Raw genomic sequence first — 14,396 nt, 5'->3', positions numbered from 1 at the left:
GACCAATGGAACAGAATAGAGAACCTGGGAATAAAGCCACACACCTATCACCATCTGATTTTCAACAGCGTTTCCAAAAATAAACAATGGGGAAAGGACTAGCTGTTCAATAAATGGTGCTGGGAAAACTGGCTAAGCATATGCAGCCTGGATGCCTACCTCTCACCACATACAAAAATTAACTCAAGATGGATTAAAGACTTAAATGTAAGACATCAGCCCAGGCAAAGAATTTATGACTAAGTCCTCAAAAGCTCTTACAAAAAAAAAGTTGACAAGTGAGACCTAATTAAACTAAAGACCTTCTACACAACAAAAGAAACTATCAACAGGGTAAACAACCTACAGAATGGAAGAAAGTATCTGCAAATTATGCATCTGACAAAGGACTAATGCCCAGAATCTATAAGAAACTTAAATCAACAAGAAGAAAACAACCCCATTAAAAAGTGAGCAAAGGACATGAACAAACACTTCTCAAAAGAAGAAATACAAACAGCCAACAAATATATGAAAAAAATCACTACTCATCAGAGAAATGCAAATCAAAATCACAATGAGATGGCATCTCACACCAGTCAGAATGGCTATCATTAAAAAGTCAAAAAATAACATGCTGGGGAGGCTATGAAGAAAAGGGAATGCTTATATGCTGTTGCTGGAATGTAAATTAATTCAACCACTATAGAAAGCAGTTTGGAGATTTCTCCAAGAACTAAAAATAGAATTACCACTGAACCCAACAATCCTATTACTGGATATATACCCAAAGGAAAATAAAATTGTACTACCAAGAAACATCTGCACTCATATGTTTATTGCTGCACTATTCACTACTCCACTAGGATGGAATCAACCGAAGAGCCTATCTGTGGTAAATATACACCACAGAACACTATGCAGCCATAAAAAAAGAATGATATCATGATCACGTCCTTTGCAGCAACATGAATGCAGCTGGAGGCCAACATCCTAAGTGAATTAACACAAAAGGAGAAAACGAAATATTGTATGTTCTTACTTACAAGTGGGAGCTAAACCTTGAATACACATGGACATGAAGATGGGAACCAAAGACACTGGGGACTCCACAAGGAGGGAAGAAGAGTCCAGGGAAAGGTCTATAAAACTTCCTGTTGGGCACTATGTTAACTGTCTGGGTGATGGGATCAGTAGAAGCCCAAACCTCAGCATCACACAATATAACCTTATAATAAACCTATACATGTACTCCTTGCATCTGAACATAAAATTACAATTAAACAACACAAAAAAATGGCTTGAGTAGTCGCCCCAAATTTAATGACTGGCTCTTATAAGCTGGTAAGATTTGATTCCAACATACCTCTGCATCAGATTCCTCACAGTTAATATTGAGGTAATACTCTCTCCCTCACAAGGTTAATTTGATGAAGGTTTGCCTCCAATCTGCGAGATAGAGTCTAATTACTTGTTTATTTGTTTATGGTCTTTCAAAATCTACACTATATGATGGCCTAGTCTATTTGTTTTGTTCACCACTATGTCTCATTTCCTGTGACAATGCTTATGCTATATGTCACTACTTAAATTTGCAGAATCAATGAATACATTCCCCTAGTAGCATAATGTTCTTCCTTCTCCTCTCTTTCTCCATCACTTGTTCCTTACCTTTTTTGTTCCAGCAACATCTTATAACTCTCCACTGGCTCCTCACCAGCCTTTTCCCCCCAATTAACAATCCTGCACTAACAGCCTCTGTACTAACTAAATTAACCCAGTTACCAGAAAAAGAATTCAGTAAATACATATTGTTGCTGAATTAACTCTGGAACAAAATGCAGTATAAGGTATGTCCTCTAGGAATTTAAATCAAGTTTCAGGTGGGTTAAGAGGCATAAATACATAAAAAGACCACAGTCGATATATAAAACCATAAAAAGAAGCCCCATAATAAAAATTTTGATTTTTATTGGCAGAGATTTTGAGTAGCAAAGAAGTTCAGGGGAGGAAGACTGATGAGGCGTTAGGTGGTTAGGAGAAACTTTATGAAAAGAAGTAAAACTCTATCTGGTCTTCGGAGCATATGTACTATTTTCTTGGGAAGAAAAGACTTTTAATGGAGGAGACATTCAGAAGCAAGGAAAAATGAAAGACACACTTCTGGGGGTTAAAATCAGGAAGGCTGAGACTTCAACTTATTTCTCCTTGTACAGTGGTGTATATAGTATGCACTCTGTGAATATTTTCCAGATAAATTAATAAACACATACATAAATTAGTAACAAGTTCATATATAGGAATTACAAAGAGTATGTCTAGAAGAGAGGATTTGGGCCAGATGACGAAACCGACTAAGGAAACATTTATTCTCTTAAGAGTCAGAGAGACCACTAAAGATCTATTCTTTTAAGTGGAGAGCTGATATATCCAGAAGTATTTAAGGCAGAAACCTGAGGTGTAATAGTAGGGATAGTTGGGTAAACTATGCATTGGGAAATGAACTGGAGCCAGAAAATTGGCTGGGAAGTAAGAGGAATGTAAGATAGCAATGGCTGTTAGTTGTGAAAGAAGGGAACAGCTCTAACGGATACTTTGGAGCAGAGATTGGCAAACTATTTGGGTAAGGATGCGTATACTGAATATTTTAGACTTTGTGTCCCAAATATTCTTGTTGTTGGTATTTTATTTTTAAACTCCTTTAAAAATGTTTTTTAAAACTATCATTAGCTTACAGAGACATAGTTTGCTGACACCTACCTTAAAGGAATACTTTAAAAAAACCTTAATGAGCAAGTATGTGTAAGGAAGAGGGGAGAACCAAAAATTACATTAAGATATTAAATTGGCTGATTGAGAGGATGAACAAAAAGAGAGAATGAAGCAACATCACAATGTAGAGACGAAGCAACATCACAATAACCCACTCCCTTGAAGGGATTCCAATTGAATTCTCATACTGACCTTATGAACAAATTACTATTATTAGAACCACTTCAATGATGAGGAAACTGAGACACAGAGAAATTAAGAAAATGCTGAAGGTCATCCCTCTAGCATATGGACGATCTAAGCTTTGGCTTGGAAGTCTGCTCTAATAACTGCTGCACATACATATACCCCCTGCCCACACACACACACAATTTTGTGCATTTTTAGAAATGTTAAGACTGAGGTTATGACAGAGTTCCAATATTTAAAATAAATTTACACTTTCTAGGGTAAAATTGATTACCTAGATAATTTCTTTCTCATTGCATATCTCTCAATTTGAAGATAGACTATAGGGAGCTCATAAATGCAATTCTCATGTCCTTCCATGCATATAAAAGAATTTCCTTGGACCATCCACTTACAAATTAGGCATGTTCACATAACTTGCTTAGGCCAATGAAATCTAGGCAGAAGTGATATGCCCATTAAGAGCCAATGGGCGATTTATCATATATCCCCCTCCTTCTAATTCAGTGGTCAAAGAAGCCCATGTTGAGGTCTACTATCTTCAATATCTGAGTGAATACAAAGGACAGAACCTCCCTGGTGACCACATTAGACATGCTGCATAAATGAAAAGCAGTACTTGGTTTTACAGACCACTGAGATTTTGAAGTTGTTTATAACTGCAGCATAACTTTATTTATGCAAATTACTACACAAATGTAAAGTTTTTTTTTTTTTTATCTTGCTTGAACTAAGAATGCTTCTTCATAAAAAAAAAAAAAAAAAAGGATCAGACTAAACAATGGCTAAAGAACCTTATGAGTCTTACGACAAAACGATGTAATTTTGTTAAAGCTAACTTTAAAAAGTATGTAGCCTACCAACAATTAAGCAGACTTAAAAAAAAAAAAAAAAAAAAGTCCCCATTTCCCGGAACAGATTGAAAGGCTAGCATAGATTTAAAGCTTGTACAATGCTTAGATGTAGCCAAGGTTTGCAAACCCCTCTGAAATGGGTCTGAGTTTTGAGTTTCATAACGAAATCCAAAACCTTAGAAGAGAGTTTCACATTTCACCCTGAAAGTTTCATACGGCTTAAACTTTCGTATCTTTTTCAGGTATCATACTACAAAAAGTTCCTAAAATTTTTTTTCTTTAAATAAATAATGATTATTAGTGTCATCTATTAAATTCAGAATACTCTGCTATTCTTTGTGTACAAAGATAATATCACTGACCTACTCTCAGTTAAGTATTTACTCCCAGTTAATTTTAATTTCTGGTTGATCCTGGACCACAATTTATTTGCCCCAAACTTTTAAGTACTGTAAGCAGTGGCATACATTTTTTAAATTAAATCTGGTTGAGCTGAGCTGTGTAATCTGGAAGCCATGGAGCTAAGATATCGCTGGTGAATGAATTTCTTAATCTTAGCCCTGTTAGCTCCATGCTACTAACCCAATGAGACGACTTTTTAGAAGAAAAAAGAAAACATCAAGAACACCCGTCTTATCTTTTGACCAACTCCATTAAGATATGCCTAAGGCCAATAATATAGACTATAATAAAACGGGGCAAAAATAGCTATGTTTTTAAATTTTATGAGGTTATATTTGAGATTTCCATAGTAAAAATCAGATTGAGGAGTGAAAATGTTGCATTCAATGATTTACTTTAAATCAAGGGCAAAAAATTGTGAGTCACATCTCCTTAGGAATAATGCTCCAGGAGTCCCTTTTCTCCCTCTCTGATCTTTTATAATACACACTATCAAAAGGCACATCAGAGAGCCCATCTTGTTCAGGTTCTCCCCTTTCTCTATGACCAGACAATAGAATAGTTATTTGGTCAGCACTATGTTCATGCTTTGAGTCCCAAATTTTGTTGAAGTAATGAACAATTCTAATTTAAATATTTTCCTACTGCAAGGTAGAAGTTGTGCTCTATGAAGAGAGTTCTAAAATGTAAATAAGAAACCATGGATGATTTTTACTTTATCACCTTTGATTGAACCCATGGCATATGTTTATAACACAGGTACTTTATTATTTGCCAAAAGAATGGGTTTTAGCTATTTTGTATTCTTTCTACTCAAAGTTTCTATATCTGTAAAATGGATATAAAAATTCTTATCTATTAATAATAGACCAGACATGATGACTCATGCCAATAATCACAGCACTCTGGAAGGCTGAGGTGGGTGGACTGCTTGAGCCCAGGAGTTAAAAACCAGCCTGGGCAACATGGCAAAACCTAATCTCAACCAAAAATACAAAAATAAAATAAAATAAATTAGGTGGGCAGGATGGTGCGCACCTGTAGTCCCAGCTACTCGGGAGGCTGAGGTGGGAGGATCACCTGGGTCCAGGAGCTTGAGGGTGCAGTGAGCCGTGATCACGCCACGGCACTCCAGCCTGGGCAGTGGAGGGAGACAAAACAAACAAACAAACAAATAACAACAAAACCCCAAGAAAACTCCTATCTCACAGAATCATGATGACATTAAAGGAAATAAAGAACAGTGAAGCTGTTTGTAAGTGGTAAAACAATATACACAATTAGGTATCTTTATTATACAAAATCCTAAAATTACTAGACCAGTTAATATCTAATTTTTCATCTTTCATAATTAATGTGATATAATATGATGATTCAATTATAAGAATATGGAGGTCGATGACACAGGTTTTACTCTTAAAAGCCCAAATAATCCCAGACCTAGTCAATTTTTTACTTGTAGTGGATCATATTTGTGGCTAGAGAAAGTCAAAACTGTCAGATCCCTCCTAGTCTTGTTGGGACTAACTGACAACCCAAAAGACTACATTTCCCAGCCTCTCTCGCAGTTAGGGTGGAACCATATGACCAGTTCTAGCCAATGAGCTGTGGACTGAAGAGTTAAAAATTATTTTCCTCTGGCTAATCCCTAAAGTTTTCTTCAAGGGATTATTCTTTGAGAAAAGCAGCATTCCAAGATGAAAGGAGACTTATAACCTGAATGTCTATGAGGTAAAATGCGTCTACTCTCCCTATTTTCGGTCATGTACGTTGGATGTTTATGTGAAACAGACAGTTTGTGGGGAATAAGGAATTAGTGCCAGACTATCAATCATAATATAATTTAATTCTTTGTTTCCTTCATTGAAAAAGTGTTGCTACAAAACAATGTCACCTGACTAAACAATGTGCTTCCTGACATAGTATTAATACATTTACATTTTGATACAGGTTCCTTATCTTGTTATACACCAGTAACAAACAATTCAACAGTTAGCAACAGTGCAAGGCCATACATTGAACTGCACTGGTCTTACCTGTCCTGACCAATAGACAAAGACCCTACAAAACAGAGACAGAGGTTGTAGGTGCAGATTGCGTATTCCCCAAATGCCCCACTAAATGAGGTACATCAGATACATCTTTATAATTAGATATGTTTCCTAGTATGTGACAGTTTATGCTTGTCATCCCACACTAATTGCACACCTTATTTCGCTAATTGTCCCATTTAGTATGGTACATTGTTTGGTAAACTTTACATAGAGCCTCACCTGATAAGATAGAAGGGGTATTTGGGGTAAGAAAAAAAAATGATGCTTTTCTTTCTTTCTTTCTTTCTTTCTTTTGAGACAAGGTCTTGCTCTGTTGCCCAGGCTGAAGAGCAGTGGCACGATCATAGCTTATTGCACTTTTGATCTCCTGGCTCAAGTGATCCTCCTGCTTCAGCCTCCCAAGTGGGTTGGACAACAGGTGTGCACCACAGCAACTGGCTTTTTTTAAAAAAAATTTTTAATAGAGATGAGGTCTCCTTATGTTGCCCAGGCTGTTCTCAAACTCCCAAGCTCAAGCAATCCTCCCACCTTTGCCTTCCAAAGTCATGGGATTACAGCTATGAGTCACCACACCTGGCCTAAATACTTTTTAATCTACACTACCAGTAAGTATTTTTCATAATAAACCATTATTAAATGAGTGATTAAAACCAAGACGGGCTGGGCGTGGTGGCTCACGCCTGTAATCCCAGCACTTCGGGAGGCCGAGGTGGGTGGATCATTTGAGGTCAGGAGTTCAAGACCAGCCTGGCCAACATGGTGAAACCCTGTTTTCACTAAAAATACAAAAATTAGCCAGACGTGGTGGTGCATGCTTGTAGTTCCAGCTACTTCGGAGGCTGAGGCAAGAGAATCGCTTGAACCTGGGAGGTGTAGGTTGCAGTGAGCTGAGATTGTGCCACTTCACTCCAGTCTGAGTGACAGAGTGAGACTCTATTTCAAAAAGAAAAAAAAAACAAAAAAGAGGAATCATCAGTGATTTACTTTTGCTATCCTCATTACCAGGAACAAAAAATTATAAAAAAGAAATCTCTAGAACACATACAATATCACAGTTCCACAAAAAAAATGAGGAATGTTTATATTGTTTTAGAGTAATCCTTTGAGCATTTTAATCAAGTTGACTAAAATGAATTTCATTTCCAATGTGATTTTACACAATAGCCTTCATTTCTGTATAATGTCATACGCTTTTGTGCATTGATCCTGATTTTTGTGTTTTAGGCACTATTAATGATCTCAAAGCTGCCAAAGTCACCCTTGTTCATGGACTTAGAATTTTCACAAATCCTATGTATGTTTAGATTTGGATTATATCATAACTTTTAAAGGCAGTAGAGCAGTTGATCACTGGACTTAAGCAGGTTGGTTTTGGCTCTTTCTCTTATTATCTGGGTGGTTATACTCAGCTTAGATAATGTCTGTAAGACTTAGCTCCTTCATCAATAAAATGGGGATAAATATATACATTCACAAGCCTGGGATTGCTGTGAGGATTAAATTAGGTAGTGTGTTAAGGAATATATAAATCGTATGGTGCATATGAAAGTGAAATTGCATGTGAAGTTATTCAATACTAGATTTGGGGCAACTTATTCCACATTTCTGAAGGAATGGTATCTATTAGTTAAACAGTCCTGCGGTCTCTCTGCCCCATCATTCATTTTTGCCTCAGTAGAAAAGGGCTGACTTTTCTAGTAAGTGAATTTTGGAGAAGGAACTGAGTTTTGACCCTTCTTCTATTCCTTCACTTGGGAGCCAGCTTAGACCCCAAGCACAGACCTTCCTTTGGGTCCATTTTCACCCAGGGTAATAAGGAGTCATCCACTGCAGTCTGTGTGGCTCTGGGAGTAAATCTAGTAAATTCTTTGACGCATTTTGAGGTAGCACACTTGGTCACACATGTTCACTATTATCTTTAATCACTTTGATCCATTAAGGCTGCTATTTTGATCTTCATCTGCCATATGTCATATCTACCTTTCAAATAGGAAGGAAAGGAAGTACTACTTATTGGTCCCAATTTGTATGGTAAATTATTTGGTCACATTTACATAGGGCTTTCCCTGATAGATAGAATGAGAATTTGGGGCAAGGAAAAATGAACTCCTTGGCTCTAATCCCATGACTTTGGAAGGCAAAGGTGGGAGGATTGCTTGAGCTTGGAAGTTTTATTTTTTCTGGTCAAACCCCAACAGAAATAATGTCCTGTAATGAAAATATAAATGACACATGTTATATATTGGCATTTATTGTAGCTTTTGTATTTATTATGCTTCTTTTGAAGCATAAAATAGTCTTAAACTTAATCTTATTTGTATATTGCATACACATAATGCTTTCATTCTTTTTTATTAAAAATTTTTATTCCCCAAATATACACTATATTAAATTAAATATCTTCATATAACATACTGATTTTAGAATCAGAATATATGTACACATATATATATCAATTCAGAAAACACTTAAAGAGGTAATTATACTAATTTAATATGATAACATGCTTTGACTAGCTTTCCAATATTAATATCATGATTAAAACTTAATCCCTTAATTATATACTGGCTTAGAGTTTACAGATGCTTTCTCATCCATCATCATTTGATCCTGTCATCTTGTCCTCCATTTGACCAGGTTGCCTAAGGTAAAGGGCTGCAGTCACAGATCCCTAAGACGAGACTAACTGACTAGAGGAGAATTTAACTTGCAACTTGAGCCTCTCTGGTATTCTGTGCTAACCAGTGAACTAAACGGTCAACAAGAAAATCTCATCAGAAAATGAACTGGGATTCATACAGGGGATACAGTGCTTTTGTGGAGTTGAATTGTAGTCCACTTTCCCTTATGAGGCAGCACATCTTATCTAAGTATTGCAGATGTTTCTCAAATGGCCTAATAAATATTAGAATATCATCTAGGTAAATGAGGTAAATATGTCATTGGAATCTTGCAGCCTTCCATAATTAAATGCAACATACCTGCTACTTATTTTCTTTCTAGCAAGCTAAACTTGGCTGGCTTGAATCACCCACATATTTTGATAGTATTCCTTCCTAAGGAAACTGGGATTCATTCACCTTGGCAGGGTGGGGGCTGAAGAGTGAAAGAAGTTACCTAATTAACATGATATAGCTTAATTAATTCTGCATTCTTCAAGCATAGAGAGAACCATGCACTTCAAATGTAAGATACCAAATGAATCAGACTAGAACTCGAGCCACGGAAGAGGGCATGACATGTCAGACAGCGTCAGTCTTTAAGCTGCATCCAATTTTCTGATAGATTCAGGATTTAGAACACATAGTTTTCTAATTTTTGTTGATTTAAAGTAGTCCAATATATGTATAGAGGGAGAGGAAATATGTAGTTTTATTTCTGCCAAATTTTCAGTAACGCAAAATCCATGTAAAACTAATTTAGCAATGTTAGCTCTTTTGCAGGTTCAGAACTTTGTCGTCAGATTCCAAATGTTGAAAGATAGAGAAAGAGACAGAGAGAGGTGGCTTGGTGTTTTCCTTGTGGTCAGGGTGAAGGTCCTCTTGTGTAGGCACGGGGCTTATGTGGTTTGAATTCACTACTGGTGCTAAAGGAGAGAGAACTCAAGATTTATTATCTGCTTGCCCAGATGTGGGGCATAAGTGGAAGAGGAGAGGTGAGGCCTAGAAACTGTCAACAGTCAAACATGAAGAAAAGGTAACAACACTCCTGTTTATACCCACAATTATAAAAATGAAGGGCAGGTGAATAGTGATACAGGATCATCGTGGAAAGATATATATTAAAACAACTGATTCTTTAAGTATGACCTGAGCCATATTGCCTTGAGCAATGATGATAGTGTTCCTATACAAAGAAATGATTTTTATAATGAAATGCTTGAAATATAATAACTTATTGATCTATATATGAATGCAAACTAGGTTAGGAAAGCCAAGAGAAATGTCTACACATTTTCAGGTTGCCATATGTAATGAAGGCCCATCATCATCTGAGCACAGTTTACTTCTCTAGCATCCATGTCACACAATCTGTTCTCATGCTGCATAACACTGAGATTCTGCCCATTTCCTAAACAAGCCAAGACCGTATTAAAAAAAAAAAAAAAAAAAAGCTTTCCACTTTGTGTGTACCTCAATTGCCCTTCCCTTCATTCTCCATCTAGCAAATTTGCCTTATTGAATTACTGCCAAATCCCTCCAAGTGGTAAGTCCCACTATCCCCTTTGTTTCCTTAATATGGATTTTCTCCCCAATAGAGAGCTCTGTAATTTGTGTTTTTCTATTTACCTCAATATATGAAGAAGTGGGCCTAAAGCTTAAATCTTTGTGTGGCTACCACTAAGTGTAGCGCCAAGTAGATAGTGGGTGCTCCATATATGTTATGGTATTATCTATTATTAATAAATAATACTATTAATAAAGCTTTTTCTTCTGATCTGAAATGGACACATTTTTCTTAATGTGAGTCACTCTCATTGGCTCTTACCATCATGCTAATCCTTGGTCTAGAACCTTCTCTACAGAATATAAGAATGTTTGTGGGGGAGGGGGAAGGAGTCCAAGCAAAACTCATTCCTCACCATTCACTTGGTTATTGTTTCTTTTCACTTCCACACAAGAGAAGTGTTAAAGAACTGGCATAATTATTTTAGATAATACTAGATTATACTATGCGAAGTTTTCTGAGTCCTGCCTGTCCTAACCTTCCATCCTAACATTTGTGCCTCTTGGCTCCACAGTGTCAGAGAGAAACAAAAAGCAAGGGAGTGCCTTCATTTCCTCCTGCTGCTGATCTGGTTGTCAAAAGTGAGAGCAAGGCACAATGCCAAAATGCACACCCATTCTCAAATTCGTGATCCGATTTTTCTAAGGTCAGGCAAATAGGTGGAGCACTGAGGTAGAATCCCAACTCCCTTATACACATGTGTACTCTTCTGGGGTTGAGGATGAGCAACCAATTTCTTTATTTACCACACGGAAACACTTGACTTCTAGTATAAGATAAGGAGATAATTTTGGTTTGCTGTTAAAGAACATTTTCCTGGGAAAAGCTCTGTTCTTAAAATCTGAGAGGAAAAATCTGCAACCAAACATTTTGCACAGAAGCCTGCTTTGGAAGACAAGGTAGAAGTGGAAAGCTACTGAATGACACAGCCATCAACACTGTTACTATCACCGCATTTCTTGATGCAACATAGCAATTTATGATTTTCAAAATACTTTTCACTTACATTTGATGCCCAAGATAAACCTCCCTGTAATAAAGGTGAAGACTATTCTTGTGGGAAGACCTAACACAGGCTGCTCTTACATTCTGTGGCTAATGCCTTAGCTATTGTTTGTTGAAACCCGTTTCTTAAAATTAATGCATAGAGGATGCTGATAGTTGGAAACCTGCTTGTTCTTGAAAAACAAAACAAAGCAAAACAAAGCAAACACAAAACAAACACAGAGAAGCAGCCCTTTAAGAAGCTGAGCAGACACTTCCTGTCAAATAATGAACAACATTGTAAGACGGATTTATTCATACTACAGCTGTGATTTGATAACCAATTCTGTTTGGAATTTATTTGTGAAATGTCACACAATCCAAGATGTTTTAATTATGTTACATTTAATCCAGCACTGCTGATTATAAAATGAGTGATCAAGAGTTAAATCAACTAGTCTAGAAAAGATGTAGAAAGAAAGACTGCTATAGTGCAAGCACATCAAACCTGCTATGTTTGACTTAAAAATATATATATACTCATTTTTGAAAAATGACTGTAGTTTCAGGTTAACACACAGTTCTTTATAGTAGAAACTTTACAATCATCACCATGAAGACTATATTTTCAGTTAATATTAACAAATCCCTAAGGAATGAACTTCCAGGCATGTATTTTGTAGCATTAAATTATGCATATTTCTACCACCACTTTCCTGATGTTTAGATGTGGTATTAATCGTACGTTTGAAGATGGCATGGCACATATTACCACCTTTGTTTAGCAGATTTATTAGACAGTGTTTTAGCATTTGTGATTTAAAGACCCATTTGCATTTTTGCTTGATTATACAGCACTTTGGGAGGCCGAGGTGGCCGGATCACGAGGTCAGGAGTTTGAGACCAGCCTGGCCAACATGATGAAACCCAGTCTCTAGTAAAAATACAAAAATTAGCCAGGTGTGGTGGCGCGCGGCTGTAATCCCAGCTACTCAGGAGGCTGAGGCAGGAGAATCGCATGAACCCAGAAAGTCGAGGTTGTAGTGAGCTGAGATCGTGCCACTGCACTGCACTCCAGCCTGGGTTACAGCGGGAGATTCCGTCTCAAAACAACAACAACAACAACAACTCTCATAGGGATAAGGTCAACAGTAGAAAAACACATAAAATAAGCAGCTTTAAAATTCTGGACAATAACCAGCTTTAATACAAGTCGTAAGATATAACAAATTTATCAGCAGTTATCTAATATGTATCATTAATCAAATAACCAGGCAACCAGTGTCTAGTGCTATTTTGGAAACTAGACTGGTACCTACGTATTTCTAAATGCGGACACCTAGAAAATGTCTGCTAACGTAATAATTCTTGAAAACCTGATTAATTCTGAAAATTACTAAAATCAATTCAGGCTAAGTCGTTCCTCACTGAATACGGATATAATAACTTCAAAATCCATAGCCACTGGTTGCCACGCAACCTGCTGTAGCATTATGGCCGAATAAGCTGGGCTTGAATTTTCTAGGCCCTCTTGCTTTGCCGACTTGATGTTTTGATACTCTAATGCGTCTCAGCTAACTTCCATTAAGTAGTGTTTTGTGGGGTAGTATTCCAAGGTTAAAATGATTAAATAACTTTTATGGTTGATCAAATATAAGCCGTTATTATACACAGTAGGCAAAATCATACATTTTAATTACTTTGTTATCAAAGATCTAAGTATTTACATTTCATTTTTCAATAATAATTCTGAGTTTAGTAGACCTTTCAAAAATACCTGAAATATTGCTCTTTAAAAATATTTATCATAAATAATAATGAAATTAGTCTAAGGCAACAATAAATAATATTCATTGAATGTTGAATGTTCAGCATTTTTATTTTATGCCTTTGTGTAGCTAGTTTAGATTAATTTTTTTCAAGGTAATCAAATTAATTATTTGAGAGTTTGCATTATATTTTTCACTTTGCAACCATGCACAAAATAAAGAAAACTGATCAATATTTGATCACAGTTATAGCACATTAATTCAAAGTTAATTTTCAGTGGAATCATTGCTATTATTCACTGTTGAGAGGTGTTCTATGAGTATCAGGAAAAATATCAAATCTTCATAAAAAGAAAAACATTTTAAAATAGAGGCTTAACAAGAACCATATCATTAAGAAAAAGAAATTCCTTTCAAAACAATACTCCAAAATGTATGTTTAGAAAAATACCAATGTGGCTTCATCTTATACCTTTGAGTTTGTACAAATATGAATTATTCTCATATAAAGAGTGAATCAGAGTGACCAAAATCTCTTTAATAACATCATCTCTCTTGGAAATCCACTTATTATCAAAATGGAAAGCAATTTAAAATCTAGCCATTAACCTCTAGCACTTATGTAAAAACAGATTTATTAGAATAGGAGAGAAATACCATTTTAGTAATTTACACTATAAATATTTCAAAATAAAAATATTACCCTCCATTTATTACAAAGGAAAGTGAATATGTCAAAATTCACTCACATTTAATTTTAATGGCAAGATGTTCAGATAATTACACCTTATAGAGAGACCCAAATTTGCAATTAAGTTCAAATAGATTTAATATTGCTTAAGTCTGACATTAGGTAAATTAAACTGCAGATCTTTTTTAAATAACTTATGCGCTCATTTTTACTTGCATAGTTCTAAAATTCGTTGGCTTAGGTTAATGTATTAAAATAGCATCTTGCCTCTTCCAGGCCCTCAAAAGAATATAGCAAGGAGAGAAGAAAATGACACTGATTTTTATTGTACAGGAATTGGAAATGGAAATATTCTGGATGAAAAGATATCATAAGTCAAAATATCAGTATGCAGGTAAGCTAAACAACATTGAAATTGAAGCTGTGTAACCTTGTTGCAATCATAGAGTCACATAAATTTTATTATTTTAACTAT

At 35.9% G+C, this 14,396-nt stretch overlaps 1 protein-coding gene across 5 annotated transcripts in view; it reads right to left on the bottom strand.

Annotated features, from left to right (window-relative positions):
* ZFPM2 (zinc finger protein, FOG family member 2) overlaps positions 1–14,396 on the bottom strand; it is a 501,246-nt gene that overhangs the window by 107,358 nt on the left and 379,492 nt on the right. The gene's annotated exons all lie outside the window — the stretch shown is intronic.

Source organism: Papio anubis, chromosome 8 (genome assembly GCF_008728515.1).
Source record: "Papio anubis isolate 15944 chromosome 8, Panubis1.0, whole genome shotgun sequence".
In the NCBI taxonomy this organism is placed as follows: Eukaryota; Metazoa; Chordata; class Mammalia; order Primates; family Cercopithecidae; genus Papio; species Papio anubis.
The sequence above is the reverse complement of the archived record's forward strand: the minus strand, read 5'-3'. Positions and strand labels throughout refer to the sequence as shown.